Source organism: Zalophus californianus, chromosome 6, assembly GCF_009762305.2.
Source record: "Zalophus californianus isolate mZalCal1 chromosome 6, mZalCal1.pri.v2, whole genome shotgun sequence".
Taxonomy (NCBI): Eukaryota; Metazoa; Chordata; class Mammalia; order Carnivora; family Otariidae; genus Zalophus; species Zalophus californianus.
This window is the reverse complement of record NC_045600.1, coordinates 130,892,859-130,910,742: the sequence shown is the minus strand read 5'-3', so window position 1 is coordinate 130,910,742 and position 17,884 is coordinate 130,892,859. Positions and strand designations below refer to the sequence as shown.

The 17,884-nt window shown below is 37.3% G+C and overlaps 1 long non-coding RNA gene across 1 annotated transcript in view; it reads left to right on the top strand.

Moving 5' to 3' along the window:
- Positions 1-931: 931 nt before the first annotated feature.
- The window catches only part of LOC113908761, a 32,523-nt gene continuing 15,570 nt past the window's right edge, over positions 932-17,884 (top strand). The window contains exon 1 of the long non-coding RNA XR_003515585.1: positions 932-1,000. This is a non-coding gene — a long non-coding RNA (uncharacterized LOC113908761). The remainder of the gene's footprint in view (positions 1,001-17,884) is intronic.

Below are 17,884 nucleotides of genomic sequence, written 5' to 3'. Positions count from 1 at the left end.
GGAGACAAATTTTATTTTACCTCCTGTTTTAGCTACTGGCTTGTGGTTTCCTCTTTGCAAAGTAAGTGCTGTGAGAGAAATTAGTCTCTTATTCAGCTTTGTATTCTCCCGGTAGCTGGGACAGTGATGTTCAGTTAATAGGTCCTCAGTGCACGTTTGTTGAATCATTCAGAAATGAGACCCCTTACTCAGGTGGAGGGCTGCTTGAAATAGACACCATTTTTTAAAGTGGCATTTTATTTTCATGCCTACGCTCTTTCTTCCTCTGTGTGGAAGAATTTGGTATAATAAACTGTCCAGTTATTTACTGGAACGTTACTGGACTTGACCAAAACTGGGCTAGCATTGACACAATGACTGAAGCACAGAAATGGGTCTAACAGATGGGAATGGGTGTAAGATAAATGTATTAAATACAAAGTTTAACTGTGGTCTCCAAATCAACAGGTATGAGAAGGTGAAAGTGTCCTTCAAATTTTAAGAAACTGAGGGACTAGCTGGTTATCCTTAGGTGCTAGTCAAAAAAACTAATTCTCATAATCTACCTTTTATTTCTAAGACTCAATTCCAAGATTACCGCTCGGGTTATGGATGATTTTTTTCACAGCTTCCTTCCCACCAGTGGAAATGGAGTGAGCCCACTCCAGGCTGTTAAACAGAGGGCTGTCTGCTGAGCTTAGAGAGCCATAAGAATCCTCCTCTGGGAGGGTCCCTACTGATCCGATGGAGATTCACCTCTGATTGGTGAGGAAGACGCTGTTCACCTGCCATTACAACCTGGGATCACTGGGCTCCCCGACGCTATGAACACGGGAAAACACAACGCTCACCAGTGAATGGGGAGAACATGGTGACTGGCCACATTCTCTGGTTCTAGATCAAATGAGTCTGTTCTCTGGTTCCCACAACCACCCACGAAAGCAAACAAACAAAAACACCAACATATCCATAATTTGGCGAGTTTTCTCCTTTCACCTGCTGGGACAATCAATGTTAGCAGGTACTTTTTTTCTTTCATTCTTTTTTAGCATCTTCTATTCCATTTAATGGAAGAACCTGCTAAGGTGAGAAAATGAATTCACAGGGGCTAAGTTTATATATACCTAGGTGTGGAATCTGGGCCACAAGCCATGTAGACGTCCAGCTTTTAAGAGGTTAGTGAAAACTCTTTATCAAAGTGATGGTACATTTTATGCTCCCACGAGCAGGGTGTAACAATGACCATTTCTGAACATCCTTGCAAAAACTTGGAACTTTCAGATTTTTAATCTAATGCCAATAAAGCAAATAAAGTGCTATTTCATTATTTTTGTTATGATTTTAATTTGCTTTTCTCTGATTACAGATGAAGCTGAGTATGAAATACCTGTTCATGTTTTTTGCCTTTTGCTTTTGGAATTTGGGGATATATCTCTATCTCTCTCTCTCTCTCTATCTATCTATAACCATACATAGTATAATATGTAATTTAAATATATGTAATATATATATTATATACATAATAAATTATGTATTAAATAAACATATTAATATATTAAATATACTTATTTATATATTTAAACTACATATTGTACTGTATATGATGTTATTCGCTTGAAATTTGTTAATACTTTTTAATACCTTATCACCTGGTAATATTTTCTATGTTTTAGGTATGATGGAAAGTATTGTGCATTTTTAACATTTTGGAACACATTTGATATGTTAATTAGATTATGGTGCTATTACATCTTTTATCTTCTTGCTGGTTTTATCTGTTTAAACTATCATTTATTGGGGGTGGTATATTACTATGGTGAATTTTCCAAATTCTCATGACAGTTCTGTCATTTCCCCCTCCCCCCATGTCCTGAAGTTATATTGCTAGGTGCTTATGTTATATTCTCTTGTTGAAGATATTATTATATTAGTATTCTTACTACACTTTTTATCTCTAGTCAAACATTTCTTTTAAAGTTCAACTTTCTGGGGTGCCTGGGTGGCTCAGTCAATTAAGCATCTGACTCTTGATTTCAGCTCAGGTTATAATCTCAGGGTTGTGAGCTCAAGCCCCAAGTCAGGCTCCATGCTGGGCATAGAGTTTGCTTAAGACTCTCTCTCTCTCCCTCTGCCCCTCTCCCACTAAAAAAATAAATAAATGAAATAAAGTTCAATTTTCTGATTTTAATATATTCCCATCAGCTGATTTTTTGGCTTTCATTTGCCTGGGACATTTCTCTCAATCCTTTACTTTCATTCTCTCTTTGTCCTTCTTATTTTTATTTTTAAATCTAGACTGTCAATATGTAATTTTTTTTAAGATTTTATTTATTTCTTTGACAGAGGCAGACACAGCGAGAGAGGGAACACAAGCAGGAGGAGTGGGAGAGGGAGAAGCAGGCCTCCTGCTGAGCAGGGAGTCAGATGCCGGGCTCGATCCCAGGACCCTGGGATCATGACCTGAGCTGAAGGCAGATGCCCAACGACTGAGCCACCAAGGCGCCCCTCTCAATATGTAATTTTTAAAGGAAAAGTCCATCAATCACATTTACTATGATTATTGATTATTTGGATTTATTTTGTGCTTTGTATTTATCTCACCTTTTCAGTGGTCCACTTTTTTCCCCTGTCTTAGGCTTTTCTGAATCAATATATATCAATATATATTCTTTTATCTCTCCTTCCACTGGTTTAGATAATATAAATCCACCCCCCGTTTTTTTCCCTTACTGGTCCTACTTAATTTTTAACCTGTAAATGTCATTAACAAAGGCCAATTAAGTATTATCAGCCTTCTCACCAAATGCCTCAGAATATTTTAAATTCAATAACCCTCTCTCTTTACTTACAATATCCATTCATAATCTTTGTGGTTTCTTTTAATACACACATCAACAATTGTTATCATTATTAAATACCAATTTTTAAAATTCACACACATGTTAATATGTTATATCATTATATATTGTATATAATTATATATTTATATAATTACATATAATTATTATTATATAATTATATAATTATATTATATATTGTAATATTCCCACACATGCTATGCTATTCTCTTTTATATCTCTGAATGTCCTTTAGGGCTTACTTTGCTTCATGGGAATTACAACTTTGGTGGCGAATATTTCCAGTTTTTGTGGGATTTTTATATTTTTTGAAGATTATTTCACTAGATTGAATAATTCCAAATTACAGTTATTTACTCCCTGATCTCTAAAATGTAATTCTACATTCTTCAGTCTTTCATTTTTATGTTGGAAAGTTGTCAGCAAAAATGTCACTTTTAAAAGTAATCCATTGTATTTTTTTTCTCTCTGACAGATATTCAATTCACTCCTTTTTCTGAGGGCTTCTCTAGTTTTACTACAATGTATCTGGGTGTGGAATTTTATCGATCTTGCTTGGGATTCCCTGAGATTCCAAAATCTGAGGATTCATGTGTTTAAATTACTGTGGAAAACCCTCAGACATAATATCTTCAAATATTGCCTTCCTCTCATTTTCTGTATTTTCTCCTTCTAGAACTATAATTAGGCATGTATTTGTCTAGACTCTAGCCACCATTATCTCTTTAACATGACTTTTATATTTTCTGTCTTTTTGGAAAATATTACTGACGATTTCTTCAGATCTGACTTTCCTTCTTTATTGTATCTAAACTAATATATAAGCAAATCACTGATTTTCTAATTTCAATAATTACACTTCTCAGTTCTGGAAATTTTCTTTCTTTTTTCCTGCTTGGTCATGCCATGATAGTCATTTGCTCCAAATTCACATTTTGTTAATTTTTTCTTGCTTTTAAAATGTGTTAAATCTGGTAATTCCAATAATTGAAATTATTACAGATCTCATTTTGTTCTCAGTTGCTTCTGCTGACTTCCACTAATTGTGCCTCATTTTCTTTTGCATATTAGGATTTTATTCTGGTTTTGTGTTTTGTTGAACCCACTATGCGTTTTTGACCCCTGCTTTGAGGATGTATTCCTCCAGGGAAGCTGTATATTTATTTCTGCCACGTGTGTAAGGGAACTAGAGATCTGGTTCATTTTGCATTATAGTTTATTTTTAAAGCCATGAAACAAAATTGTAAACCCAGTCTCCAACCAGACATGAAGGGAGGGCATTGGTCATGTTGCTGATGTTGCTGTTTTTTAAATCTTCCAACCAGAGGCAAGACACATTGCTTTGTTGATGGTTCTAAATGGTTGTTTCCTCTGGTTGAATCTTTTTCTGAGGTTGAGGCCTATGTGGAGTTCCACATATAAGTAGAATATTTGAATAAATAATTTCAGGATATTGTCTGCAGTTACCTCTTGCCACTGGTACTCTAACATCTTTGTATTTCCTCAGGATAACAAGCTGCTTTATTGCTAGCTTTTCTCCTAGGTTTATGTTCCTTTTTCACTTGTGACCTCAGATTTCCCTTACTTTCTGTTAGGTACATCCAATCATTTCTTTAAGTTTAAAATATTTTATTTAACCTGTAATGGATTTTTTAGGTGGAGAGTGATTTATATCAGTATCTCTACTGATACCATTCCTTCTCAAAATGGAAGTTTGATTTTTTTTCTTCCCAGAGTAATGGGAGGAGTACCAAACCAGGAAGCTTTCCTTTGGTCTTCCAGGAGGAAAAGATTTTAACGAGTTTAGTTCAGAAGAAGGAACTGTTTTGTTAGGTCTCAACATTGTCAAAATCAAGTGATATAATAAAATGTAGTTCCTTAAATCAACTGGAAAGTCTAAAGTTTCGGTAGTTGTCATCAAAAGGGAGAATTGTCTGCAGGTTGTTATAGAAGCTCACAGCTGGGTATAATGTGGAGTCTACTTTTGGAGGGGTGCCGGGGGGCTCAGTTGGTGGGCTCAGGTCATGATCTCAGGGTCCTGAGATCAAGCCCGGTGTTGGGCTCCTCACTCAGTGCAGAGTCTGCTTGGGATTCTCGTTCCTTCTCCCTCCTCCTGTGCCCTTCTCCCTGCTCATGTGGGCTTTCTCTCTCAAATAAATAAAATCTGTAAAAAAAAAAAAGTCTATTTTTGGAGATAAAAGTGAAAAATAGAGTTGGCAGAGACAGTTTTCCTGGTCACATCCAACTTGGAGAGAGAAACATGGCTGGAAGGGCAAGAATGGACTTTGTGTGTCCAGACTTGGACTTGAATGATGCACTACCAAAGAATTCTATGTATTAGTCATATCATTTAACCTAAGATCCTATTTTTTGTCAATATAATGAGGTCAATAATAAATTGGTTATAAACTTTAAAAGAACCCACCTATGGAAACTGGCAAGTAGGGTATGTATCTGGCACAAAATGGGCACCCAACAACTATTATCTGCTCGTTATTTTGACCAAGAACTTCACCAATGCTCTGCTTGTGAGGGCTTGGAAATGAGCAACAGAGTCACACTTGGGATTTTTTAAATATATTTTATATTTTTGTTTAAACTAATTACTATTAACTATGTTGTATTTGCACCATAGTATTAGTTAAGCCACTCTCAACATTTTTTAATTGAAGTAGAATTCACATAACATAAAATTCACCATATTAAAGTGAACAATTCAATGGCTTTTAGTACATTTACAAATAGTATGTTGTTATTACCACTGTCTAATCCCAGGCTTTGTGTCAACTCAGAGAAACTCTGTACCCCTTAGCAGTCATTTCCCATTTTCCCCTCTTCTGCAACCCTTTTCAATCACTAATCTATTTTCTGTTTTTATGAATTTACCTATTCTGGGCATTTTATGTAAATTCATACAAATAAAACCAGGCACTATGTGGCCTTCCATGCCCTGTTTCTTTCACTTAGCATAATGTTTTCAAGATTCATCCATGTTGTAGCATGTGTCACTACTTCATTTCCTTTTGGGACATAATTTTCCATTCTGTGGATATGCTACATTTTGTTTTTGCCTTCGTCCGTTGATCGGCATTTGAGTTGTACCTGCATTTTAGCCGTTATGAATAATGCTAAAATGTACAAGTTTTTTGTATGAACACCTGTTTTCAATTCTTTTTGGTCTGTAATTTGAAATGGAATTTCTGATTCACATGGTAGTTTATGTTTAACTTTTCGAGAAATTGCCAAATTATTTCCCACAGCAGCTGCATCGTTTTTACATTCACGTTAACAATATTCAAGGGTTCCACTCTTCCATATTCTCACCACCACTTGTTATTTTCCTTTTGAATTAAGTTTTATGTGTGGTGTGAGGTAAGGGACCAACTTCATTCTTTTGCATGTGGATATCTAGCTGTCTGAACTCCATTTGTTGAAAAGTCCTTTTTTCCCCCATGTATTAGTATGGCACCCTTGTTGAACATGAATTAACAATAGACATATGAATTTATTTATGACCTCTCAATTCTATTTTATGGGTCAATATGTTTATCCTTATATCAGTACTATACAGTTTTTCCCTATTTCTAATTTTTTTTATCATGAAGGTGTTTTCAAATGCTTTTTCTGCATCAATGGAGACAAATGTCTGATTTATTTCCTTCATCTTATTAATGTGGTTATTACATTGAATAATTTTTATACATTACTGTTGTATCCCTGGGATAAATCTCCCTTGGTGATAGTGCATGTTTTTAAAGGTGTTGTTGGATTCATTTTGCTGGTATTTCACTGGGGATTTTTGCATGTGTATTGAAAGGAATAATATTGGTATATAGTTTATTTTCTTGCAATATTTTTATTTGGCTTTATTATCAGAGTAATATTGGCCTTATAAGATGAGTTATGAAGTATTCCCCTCTCTTGTATGTTTTGGAAGAGTTTGAGAAGTATTCATATAAATTATTTAAAAAATCTTTGGTAAAATTCACCAGTGAAAACGTATAATGCTGGGCTTTTCTTTGTTGGATGTTTTGATTTTTGTTCAATGTATTTACTTGCTTTAAGTCTATTAAGATTTTCTATTTTTTTTAATACTGAGAAAAGTTAACAGTTTATTATAATTTGTTTTACTTAACAATTTAGGAAGTTTGTAACCATCAGCAATTCCACCGCAACTTCAAGTGCAGTTGGGAATTCAGTTTTGGTAGATTGTATCTAGAAATTTGGAAATTTGATCTATATATATAATATATATATAATATATAATTTTTGGTGTATATTTGTCTACAGTACTTCCTTATAATAGTTTTTTTATTTCTATAAGGCTGTTAGTGATGTGTCCACTTTCACTCCTGATTTTAATACTTTGGTCAATCTTGCTAAGATTTGTCAAATTGTTGATCTGTTCAAAGAACGAAATTTTGGTGTCATTAATTCTATTACTTTTGTACTCTCTATTTTTCTCCATCCTAATCTTTATTTTTTTTTAAGATTTTATTTATTTATTTGACAGAGAGAGACACAGAGAGAGAGGGAACACAAGCAGGGAGAGTGGGAGAGGGAGAAGCAGGCTTCCCGCGGAGCACAGAGCCCGATGCGGGGCTCGATCTCAGGACCCTGGGATCATGACCTGAGCCGAAGGCAGATGCTTGACAACTGAGCTACCCAGGCGCCCCTCCATTCTAATCTTTATTAATCCCTTTCATCAACTTGATTTGTATTTAATTTACTATTATTTTTCTCATTTCTTAAAGTGTGAGGTTAAGTCATTGATATATTGACATAACTTGCTTTCTTTATTATTGTGTTTATAGTTATAAATTTTCCTCTGAACACCACTCTCATTGCAGCCCAGAAGTTTCTTTTTTTTTATTAGTAAAATTTTACTGATTGTCTCAGTGAGCTATTCTTTCTTTTTAATTTTTATTGTTATGTTAATCACCATATATCACATCATTAGTTTTTGATGTAGTGTTCCATGATTCATTGTTTGTGCATAACACCCAGTGCTCCATGCAGAATGTGCCCTCTTTAATACCCATCACCAGGCTAACCCATCCCCCAACACCCCTCCCCTCTAGAACCCTCAGTTTGTTTCTCAGAGTCCATCGCTCTCATGGTTTGTCTCCCCCTCCGACTTACTCCCCTTCATTCTTCCCCTCCTGCTATCTTCTTCTTTTTCTTTTTTCTTAACATATGTTGCATTATTTGTTTCAGAAGTACAGATCTGTGATTCAACAGTCGTGCACAATTCACAGCGCTCACCATAGCACATACCTTCCCCAATGTCTATCACCCAGCCACCCCATCCCTCCCACCCCCCACCACTCCAGCAAAACTCAGTTTGTTTCCTGAGATTAAGAATTCCTCATATCAGTGAGGTCACATGATACATGTCTTTCTCTGATTGACTTATTTCACTCAGCATAACACCCTCCAGTTCCATCGACGTCATTGCAAATGGCAAGATCTCATTCATTTTATGGCTGCATAATATTCCATTGTGTATATATACCACCTCTTCTTTATCCATTCATCTGTCGATGGACATCTCGGCTCTTTCCACAGTTTGGCTGTTGTGGACATTGCTGCTATAAACATTGGGGTGCGCGTACCCCTTCGGATCCCTACATTTGTATCTTTGTGGTAAATACCCAGTAGTGCAATTGCCGGATAGTATGGTAGCTCTATTTTCAACTGTTTGAGGAACCTCCATACTGTTTTCCAGAGGGGTTGCACCAGCTTGCATTCCCACCAACAGTGTAGGAGGGTTCCCCTTTCTCCGCATCCCCGCCAACATCTGTCGTTTCCTGACTTGTTAATTTTAGCCATTCTGACTGGTGTGAGGTGGTATCTCATTGAGATTTTGATTTGGATTTCCCTGATGCCGAGCGATGTTGAGCACTTTTTCATGTGTCTCTTGGCCATTTGGATGTCTTCTTTGGAAAAATGTCTTTTCATGTCTTCTGCCCATTTCTTGATTGGATTATTTGTTCTTTGGGTGTTGAGTTTGAGAAGTTCTTTAGATTTTGGATTCTAGCCCTTTATGTGATATGTCATTTGCAAATATTTTCTCCCATTCTGTCGGTTGTCTTTTGGTTTTGTGGACTGTTTCTTTTGCTGTGCAAAAGCTTTTTATCTTGATGACATCCCAATAGTTCATTTTTGCCCTGGCTTCCCTTGCCTTTGGTGATGTTTCTAGGAAGAAGTTGCTGCAGCTGAGGTCGAAGAGGTTGCTGCCTGTGTTCTCCCTTAGGATTTTGATGGACTCCTGACTCACGTTTAGGTCTTTCAAACATTTGGAATCTATTTTGGGGTGTGGTGTAAGGAAATGGTCCAGTGTTATTCTGCGTGTGGCTGTCCAATTTTCCCAACACCATTTGTTGAAGAGACTGTCTTTTTTCCATTGGACATTCGTTCCTGCTTTGTCAACGATGAGTTGACCATAGAGTTGAGGGTCCATTTCTGGGCTCTCGATTCTGTTCCATTGATCTATGTGTCTGTTTTTGCGCCAGTACGATACTGTCTTGATGATGACAGCTTTGTAATAGAGCTGGAAGTCCGGAATTGTGATGCCGCCAGCTTTGCTTTTCTTTTTCAATATTCCTATGGCTATTTGGGGTCTCTTCTGGTTCCATACAAATTTTAGGATTATTTGTTCCATTTCTTTGAAAAAAGTGGATGGTGTTTTGATGGGGATTGCATTGAATGTGTAGATTGTTCTAGGTAGCATTGACATCTTCACAATGTTTGTTCTTCCAATCCATGAGCATGGAACGTTGTTCCATTTCTTTGTGTCTTCGTCAATTTCTTTCATGAGTATTTTATAGTTTTCTGAGTACAGATCCTTTACCTCTTTGACTAAATTTATTCCTAGGTATCTTATGGTTTTGGGTGCAATTGTAAATGGGATCGACTCCTTGATTTGTCTCTCTTCTGTCTTGTTGGTGTATAGGAATGCCACTGATTTCTGTGCATTGATTTTATAGCCTGCTACTTGTCTGAATTCCTGTATGAGTTCTAGCAGTTTTGGGGTAGAGTCCTTTGGGTTTGTCACATAAATTATCATATCTGCAAAGAGTGAGAGTTTGACTTCCTCTTTGCTGATTTGGATGCCTTTGATTTCTTTTTGTTGTCTGATAGCTGTGGCTAGGACTTCTAATACTATGTTGAATAGCAGTGGTGACAGTGGACATCCCTGCTGCGTTCCTGACCTTAGTGGGAAAGCTCTCAGCTTTTCCCCATTGAGAATGATATTCACTGTAGGTTTTTCATAGATGGCTTTTATGATATTGAGGTATGTACCCTCTATCCCTATACTCTGAAGAGTTTTGTTCAAGAACGGATGCTGTACTTTGTCAAATGCTTTTTCTGCATCTATTGAGAGGATCATATGATTCTTGTTCTTTCTTTTGTTAATGTATTGTAACACGTTGATTGATTTGCGGATGTTGAACCAACCTTGCAGCCCAGGGATAAATCCCACTTGGTCGTGGTGAATAATCCTTTTAATGTACTGTTGGATCCTATTGGCTAGTATTTTGGTGAGAATTTTTGCATCCATGTTCATCAAGGATATTGGTCTGTAATTCTCCTTTTTGATGGGGTCTTCGCCTGGTTTTGGGAGCAAGGTAATGCTGGCCTCATAAAATGATTTTGGAAGTTTTCCTTCCATTTCTATTTTTTGGAACACTTTCAGGAGAATAGGTATTAATTCTTCTTTAAATGTCTCATAGAATTCCCCTGGGAAGCCATCCGGCCCTGGGCTTTTGTTTCTTGGGAGATTTTGGATGACTGCTTCAATTTCCTTAGTGGTTATAGATCTGTTCAGGATTTCTATTTCTTCCTGGTTCAATTTTGGTAGTTGGTACATCTCTAGGAATGCACCCATTTCTTTCAGGTGATCTAATTTGCTGGCATAGAGTTGCTCATAATATGTTCTTATAATTGTTTGTATTTCTTTGGTGTTGGTTGTGATCTCTCCTCTTTCATTAATTTATGTTGATTTGGGTCATTTCTCTTTTCTTTTTGATCAGTCTGGCCAGGGGTTTATCCATCTTGTGAATTCTTTCAAAGAACCAGCTCCTAGTTTCGTTGATCTGTTCTACTGTTCTTTTGGTTTCTAGTTCATTGATTTCTGCTCTGATCTTGATTTTTTCTCTTCTCCTACTGGGTTTTGGCTTTATTTGCTGTTCTTTCTCCAGCTCCTTTAGGTGTAGGGTTAGGTTGTGTATTTGAGACCTTTTTTGTTTCTTGAGGAAGGCTTGTATTGCTATACACTTTCCTCGCAGGACTGCCTTTGCTTATATCCCAAAGATTTTGAACAGTTGTGTTTTCATTTTCATTGGTTTCCATGAATATTTTTAATTCTTCTTTAATTTCCTGGTTGACCCATTCATTCTTTAGTAGGATGCTCTTTAGCCTCCATGTATTTGAGTTCTTTCTTACTTTCCTCTTGTGATTGAATTCTAGTTTCAAACCACTCTGGTCTGAAAATATACACGGAATAATCCCAATTTTTTGGTACCGGTTGAGACCTGATTTGTGACCAAGATGTGATCAATTCTGGAGAATGTTCCATGGGCACTAGAGAAGAATGTGTATTCTGTTGCATTGCGATGGAATGTTCTGAATATGTCTGTGAAGTCCATTTGGTCCAGTGTGTCATTTAAAGTCTTTATTTCCTTGTCGATCTTTTGCTGAGATGATCTGTCCATTTCAGTCAGGGGGGTGTTAAAGTCCCCCACTATTATTGTATTGTTGTCAATGTGTTTCTCTGCTTTTGTTATTAATCGCCTTATATGATTGGCTCCTCCCATGTTAGGGGCATAGATATTTACAATTGTTAGATCTTCTTGTTGGATACACCCTTTAAGTAGCATATAGTGTCCTTCCTCATCTCTTATTACAGTCTTTGCTTTAAAATCTAATTTGTCTGATATAAGGATTGCTACCCCAACTTTCTTTTGGTGGCCACTAGCATGGTTTATGGTTTTCCACCCCCTCACTTTCAATCTGGGGGTGTCTTTGGGTCTCAAATGAGTCTCTTGCAGACGGCATATTGATGGGTCTTGTTTTTTAATCCAATGTGATAGCCCGTGTCTTTTGATTGGGGCATTTAGGCCATTTACATTCAGGGTAACTATTGAAAGGTATGAATTTAGTGCCATTGTTTTGCCTGTAAGGTGACTGTTACTGTATATTGTTTGTGTTCCTTTCTGGTCTATGCTGCTTTTAGGCTCTCTCTTTGCTTAGAGGAGCCCTTTCAATATTTCTTGGAGGGCTGGTTTCGTGTTTGTGAATTCCTTTAGTTTTTGTTTGTCCTGGAAGCTTTTTATCTCTCCTATTTTCAATGACAGCTTAGCTGGATATAGTATTCTTGGCTGCATATTTTTCCTGTTTAGTGCTCTGAGGGTATCATGCCAGTCCTTTCTGGCCTGCCAGGTCTTTGTGGATAGGTCTGTTGGCAATCTATGGTTTCTACCATTGTAGGTTACATATCTCTTCTCCTGAGCTGCTTTCAGGATTTTCTCTTTGTCTCTGAGACTCGTAAGTTTTACTATTAGATGTCAGGGTGTTGACCTATTTTTATTGATTTTTGAGAGGGGTTCTCTGTGCCTCCTGGATTTTGATGCCTGTTTCTTTCCCCACATTAGGGAAGTTCTCTGCTATTATTTGCTCCAATATACCTTCTGCCCCTCTCTCTCTTTCTTCTTCTTCTGGGATCCCAATTATTCTAATGTTGTTTCGTCTTATCATATCGCTTATCTCTCGAATTCTGCCCTCGTGATCCTGTAGTTGTTTCTCTCTCTTTATCTCAGCCTCTTTATTTTCCATCATTTGGTCTTCTATATCACTGATTCTCTCTTCTGCCTCATTTATCCTAGCAGTTAGTGCCCCCATTTTTGATTGCACCTTATCAATAGCCTTTTTGATTTCGACTTGGTTAGATTTTAGTTCTTTTATTTCTCCAGAAAGGGTTTCTCTAATAACTTCCACGCTTTTTTCAAGCCCAGCTAGTATCTTTAAAGTCATGATTCTGAACTCTAGGTCCGACATCATACTAATGTCCGTATTGAGTATGTCCCTGGCTGAGGGTACTACCTCTTGTTCTTTTTGCTGAGTTGATTTTTTCCTCTTGTCATGTTGTCCAGAGGAGAATAGATGAATGAGAGAACAAAATGCTAACAGGTTAACAAAATCCCCAGAAAATATACTCTATACAAATCAGAAAAGACTTGAAACCAGGGGAAAAGAAAGGGAAAGATAGAAAAAAGAAAGAAAAAGAAAAGAAAAAGGTAAAAACAAACAAAAACAGAACAAAACAAAAAAAAAACAGAATATGATCAAATATGATCAGGCTAGTGCATTGATCAGTGCCACACACTACATTTTGGGCGTATTTTGGTCTGTTAGAAAAAAGTGCCTCCTAACATTTTAAAGGGAGAAAGACATATATACAAAATAAGGGTTGATACAATGAAGGGATGGAAGATGACTGTAAAGATGAAAATTATAAAGATTTTATAAAAGGAATTGATAAGATAAGAGATTGTTTGAAAAAAGAAAGAAGAAGATCTAAAAAGAAAAAAAAAAGGGAGAGAATGTGATCAGGCAGGAGCCTAGAACAAAGCCATACACTACTGATTTAGGGTATATTTTGATCTGTTAGAAGAAACTGTATCTCAAAATTTTAAAAAGAGAACAACTTATCTATATATGCCAAAAATAAGTGTAACTACCATGAAGGGATAAAATATGACTCTAAAAATGAAAAATAAAAAATGTTTTTTTTAAAAAGGGATTCATAAGATGTTGGTTGAAAAAGGGAAAAAGAAAAATTAAAAAAAAACAGTTAAAAAATTAACTTTGAAAAACTAATGAATCATGGTAAAAAAAAAAAAAAAAGCCATGAATTCTATGTGCAGTATTCCCCTAGTGCTGGAGTTCTCCCATTCTCCTTGATCGGTAAACTTGGTCTTGGCTTGCTGGTTGTTCTGCTGATCTTCTGGGGGAGGGGTCTGTTGCCGTGGTTCCCACATGTCTTTGCCAGAGGCGGAATTGCCCCGCCCTTGTCGGTCCGGGCTAAGCAAGCTGCTTGGGTTTGCTCTCAGGAGCTTTTGTTCCCTGCACCTCAGCTTTGGAGGACCAGGGTGAAAATGGTGGCCTCCCAGTCTCCACCCGGAGGAGCTGAGAACTCAGGGCCCCACTCCTCAGTGCGCCCCCAGAGAAAAGCAGTCACTCCCGTCTCCCTGGTCTCCGGTCGCACTCCGTGCTCACCCGGCCTGTGACCGCGCATTTCTATCTCTGGCACCCGATCCTGTGTGGAGTCTCCAAACCCAGCAGATCCCTGTGGTGCGCTCCCGTGCCGCTCCTCCCGGGGAGGAAGGGGAGTCTCCCCGGCTCTGCCGCTTGTTAGGTCCCTGCTGGAGGAGCAGTGGCCCGACTGGGCCGCGGATCACAGTTTATGGCCACCCCGAGCTGAGAGCCCGCGCCTCCGCTCTGTCTCTGCAGCCGGCTTCCCCGCTCCGATACCCGGGAGCTCTGCCACACTCAGGCACCCCCGGTCTTTCTGTGACCCCAAGGGTCCTGAGACCACACTGTCCCGTGAGGGTTCCACCCCCCGCTTAGCCACTGGAGCGACGTCCCTCGGCGGAGCCGACTTCTCAAAGTTCCGATTTTGTGCTCCGCGGCTCTAACACTTGCCAGAAGCGGCCGACGGAGGCCCCCTCCCCCGCCTTCTATCCTCCCGAATATCACCTCGGATTCACTTCTCCGCACGTCCTACCTTCCAGAAAGTGGTCGCTTTTCTGTTCAGAGAGTTGTTGCTATTCTTCTCTTCGATCTCCTGTTGAGTTTGTAGGTGTTCAGAATGTTTTCATCCCTATTCAGCTGAATTCCTGAGACCAGATGAAATCCAGGTCTCCTACTCCTCCGCCATCCTGCTCCGCCCCAGCCCAGAAGTTTCTTTATGTTGTCCTTTCCTTTTTATTCATCTCAAAATATTTTCTAATTTCCTTTGTGATTGCTTTTTGACCCATTGCCTATTTAAGAGTATGTTATTTAACATTCACAAATTTGTGAATTTTCATTTTAAGTTTTCCTTTTGTTATTGATTTCTAACTTTATCCCATTGTGGTTGGAGAAGATATTTTGTATTACTTTGATCATTTTAAATTCATCAAGACTTATTTTGTGGCCTAAACATGGTCTTTCTTGGAAATCATTCCATGTACACTTAAAAAGAATGTATATACTGCTCTTATTGGGTGGAACATTCTGCATATGTCTTTTAGGTCTACTTAGGATTTTTCAAATCTTCTATTTTCTTGTTGATTTTCTATTTGGTTGTTCTACCCATTATCAAAAGCCAGTAAATAAAACCCTCAGCTATTATTGGCAAACTGTCTGTTTCTCCCTTCAATTATAATTTTTTGCTTTATGTATTTGGGACTTTACTGTTGTGTGCATATAGGCTAATAATTGTTATATATTCTTAATGGACTGATCCATTTATGTGATGTCCTTCTTTTTCTCTTGTAAGAGTGTTTATCTTGAAGATTCTTTTTCTATTAGCATAGCTACACCAGTTCTCTTATTTTATTTGGATGGAATATCTTTTTTTGCCCTTTTGAACAGCAAACAGCCTCTGCTGTTCATCTGCTGTTTTCTCTTCATGGTTTTGAATGTAAAGTGACTTTCTTATAGATAACCTATAGTTAGATCATGTTTCAAAAATCTATTCTGCTAATCTCTGCCTTTATATTGAACAGTTTTGTCCATTTCTATTTAATAAACAGATAAGGAAGAAATTACTTCTATCATTTTAGTATTTGTTTCTGTAATGCTAAGACATTATTCCATGGTTTCATTTAGTTCTTTGTTTATGATTTCTTTTAGCTCTGCGTGTATTGTACATTGTTGAGTTGAAGTCTTTATCCGATAAAGCCAATCACTGGACTTCCTTAGGGACTGTTTCTATTGCTTTTTCCCTGCTGTGCATGGACCATACTTTCTTCTTTCTTTCCATGCCTCATTATTTTTTGTTCTTGTTGAAAATTAGACATTTGAGAAATTATAATTTGGCAACTCTGGAAATTAGATTCTCTCCTCCTCACAGGGTTTGTTGTTACTGTTTGTCATAGTCATTGTTATTTGTTTACTGATTCTTTTGAACTAATTTTGTGACGTCTATATTTCTTGTTGTGCCATTGATATCTCTGTTTCGTGGTCAGCTAGTAATTTGAAAGAGATTTCCTTAAACACCTGGAGCCAAAGAATCCCACAAATAAAACTAAACATACAAAAGCTCTCAGTCTTTGCAGATCAGCTGTGTGTGTGTTGGAGCATCCTTCAATGCTCAGCCAGGCAGTTTACCACTTTGCCTTAGCCTTCAATTTCTGCTTATACAGATTTCAAAGATTAGCCAGAGATGAGAATTTAGAGCCTTCTCAAATCTTTTCAGAACATGTACACAGCCCCAAGCATGCACAAAACCATTTGGATTACTAGGAATATATGAAAGCTTTTCAAAGTCCTATTCTACAAAGCATCTCATTACCTAGTCTTTCTTCCCAGTCCTTTTGGTTTGTCCACCATTTGCCCAACTGTTCTCCCTTGTTCCAGGTGATAGTGGTTAATGTATCTGTGTGCAGTTTTTCTTCAACAAATAATCCATGGATAATTGCCCTAGGCCTGAGAGAGTTCTGAGTTAGGCGTAATGAAGGCAAGCCCTTTGACCTGGTTCTTCAGGGAGCCACCAGACAGGTCAAAACAACCATAATTCATTGAGAATAAGGTCAATACCGCTTTCTCACATGCTAGGAAACCCTATCAAGAAATTGTGGATTATTATCTTCAAGGCTGACACTGAGCTGTGTACTGGGGGATGGTACTGAGGTAAATTAAAATGTCAAAAGCTCTAAGAACAAGATTTGGCTGATTTTCTTTCTTCTTTCTTCCTTTCTTTTCTTCCTTCCTTCTTTCCTTCCTTTTCTTTCTTTCTTTCTTTCTTTCTTTCTTTCTTTCTTTCTTTCTTTCTTTCTTTCTTTCTTTCTTTCTTTCTTTCTTTCTCTCTCTCTCTCTCTCTCTCTCTCTCTCTCTCTCTTTCTTTCTTTCTTTCTTTTCTTTTCTTTTCTTTCCCTCTCCTGATTAAATGTTTCCATGATCATTTTAAGCTTTTGATTGGATTCCAAAGTTCCCCTTCCCCCTCAGTGGATTCTGACAGTTGTTACCAGGTTTTGGTTGCTTCTGTGGAGGTACAGATTTTGAGGGCCCCTTCTCCACTGTTCTTTGCTGATATCTCAATGAATGTTTTTTTATTTTTTGGCTGTTTTAAAAAACTCCTCAGTGAAAGAATCCTTTCTGGGTTATTTTGTTAATAAGAAAAGCCTGCACCAGACATTTGACAAGATTCAGTTGCATGGAGTGAATAAATTAGGCAAGGACTTCTCCTGACAGAAAAAGGAATCTATAAGACTTAGAAGCAGGCTTAGAAACACTCCAAACTGTCTCTTCAACTAGAAAGACAGACATTAAGTATATGATTTTCATTAACCAATCAAGTATAATAATCCTAATAAAGAAAAACAGTGTTTTTGTGTTTATTATGCTTTGAGTGACTTATGAATTTACCTGTTTAAGTCAGTGCACTTGATGAGAATTTTCTACCAAAGAAATTGCAGTGTGTTCTAATAATTATTTTCCTAGAGTGCATTACAATTTTATCATGTGCTTATGCAGTATTAAGTCAATAGTAAATGTAGAAGAACCATTAAATTTTTATGTTTCAGGCATTTATTTTTCTTTAGGATACATTTAAGTGATAAATTATTTATTGTAAATGGATATTTGGGGAGCTAAGTGCTAATTAGGAAATTTTTGCCCATTGTTCCTCAATTAGTAGATTAGCATTAATAGAAGTATATTTGAATGATATAAATTTAATGGTTTAATTTCATTAATGTGGTTAAAATAATAAATGCATCAGTTCAAAATACAAAAGGAATTTGCTTCCAATAGTGGACATTATTTCACTGGTGGAAGGA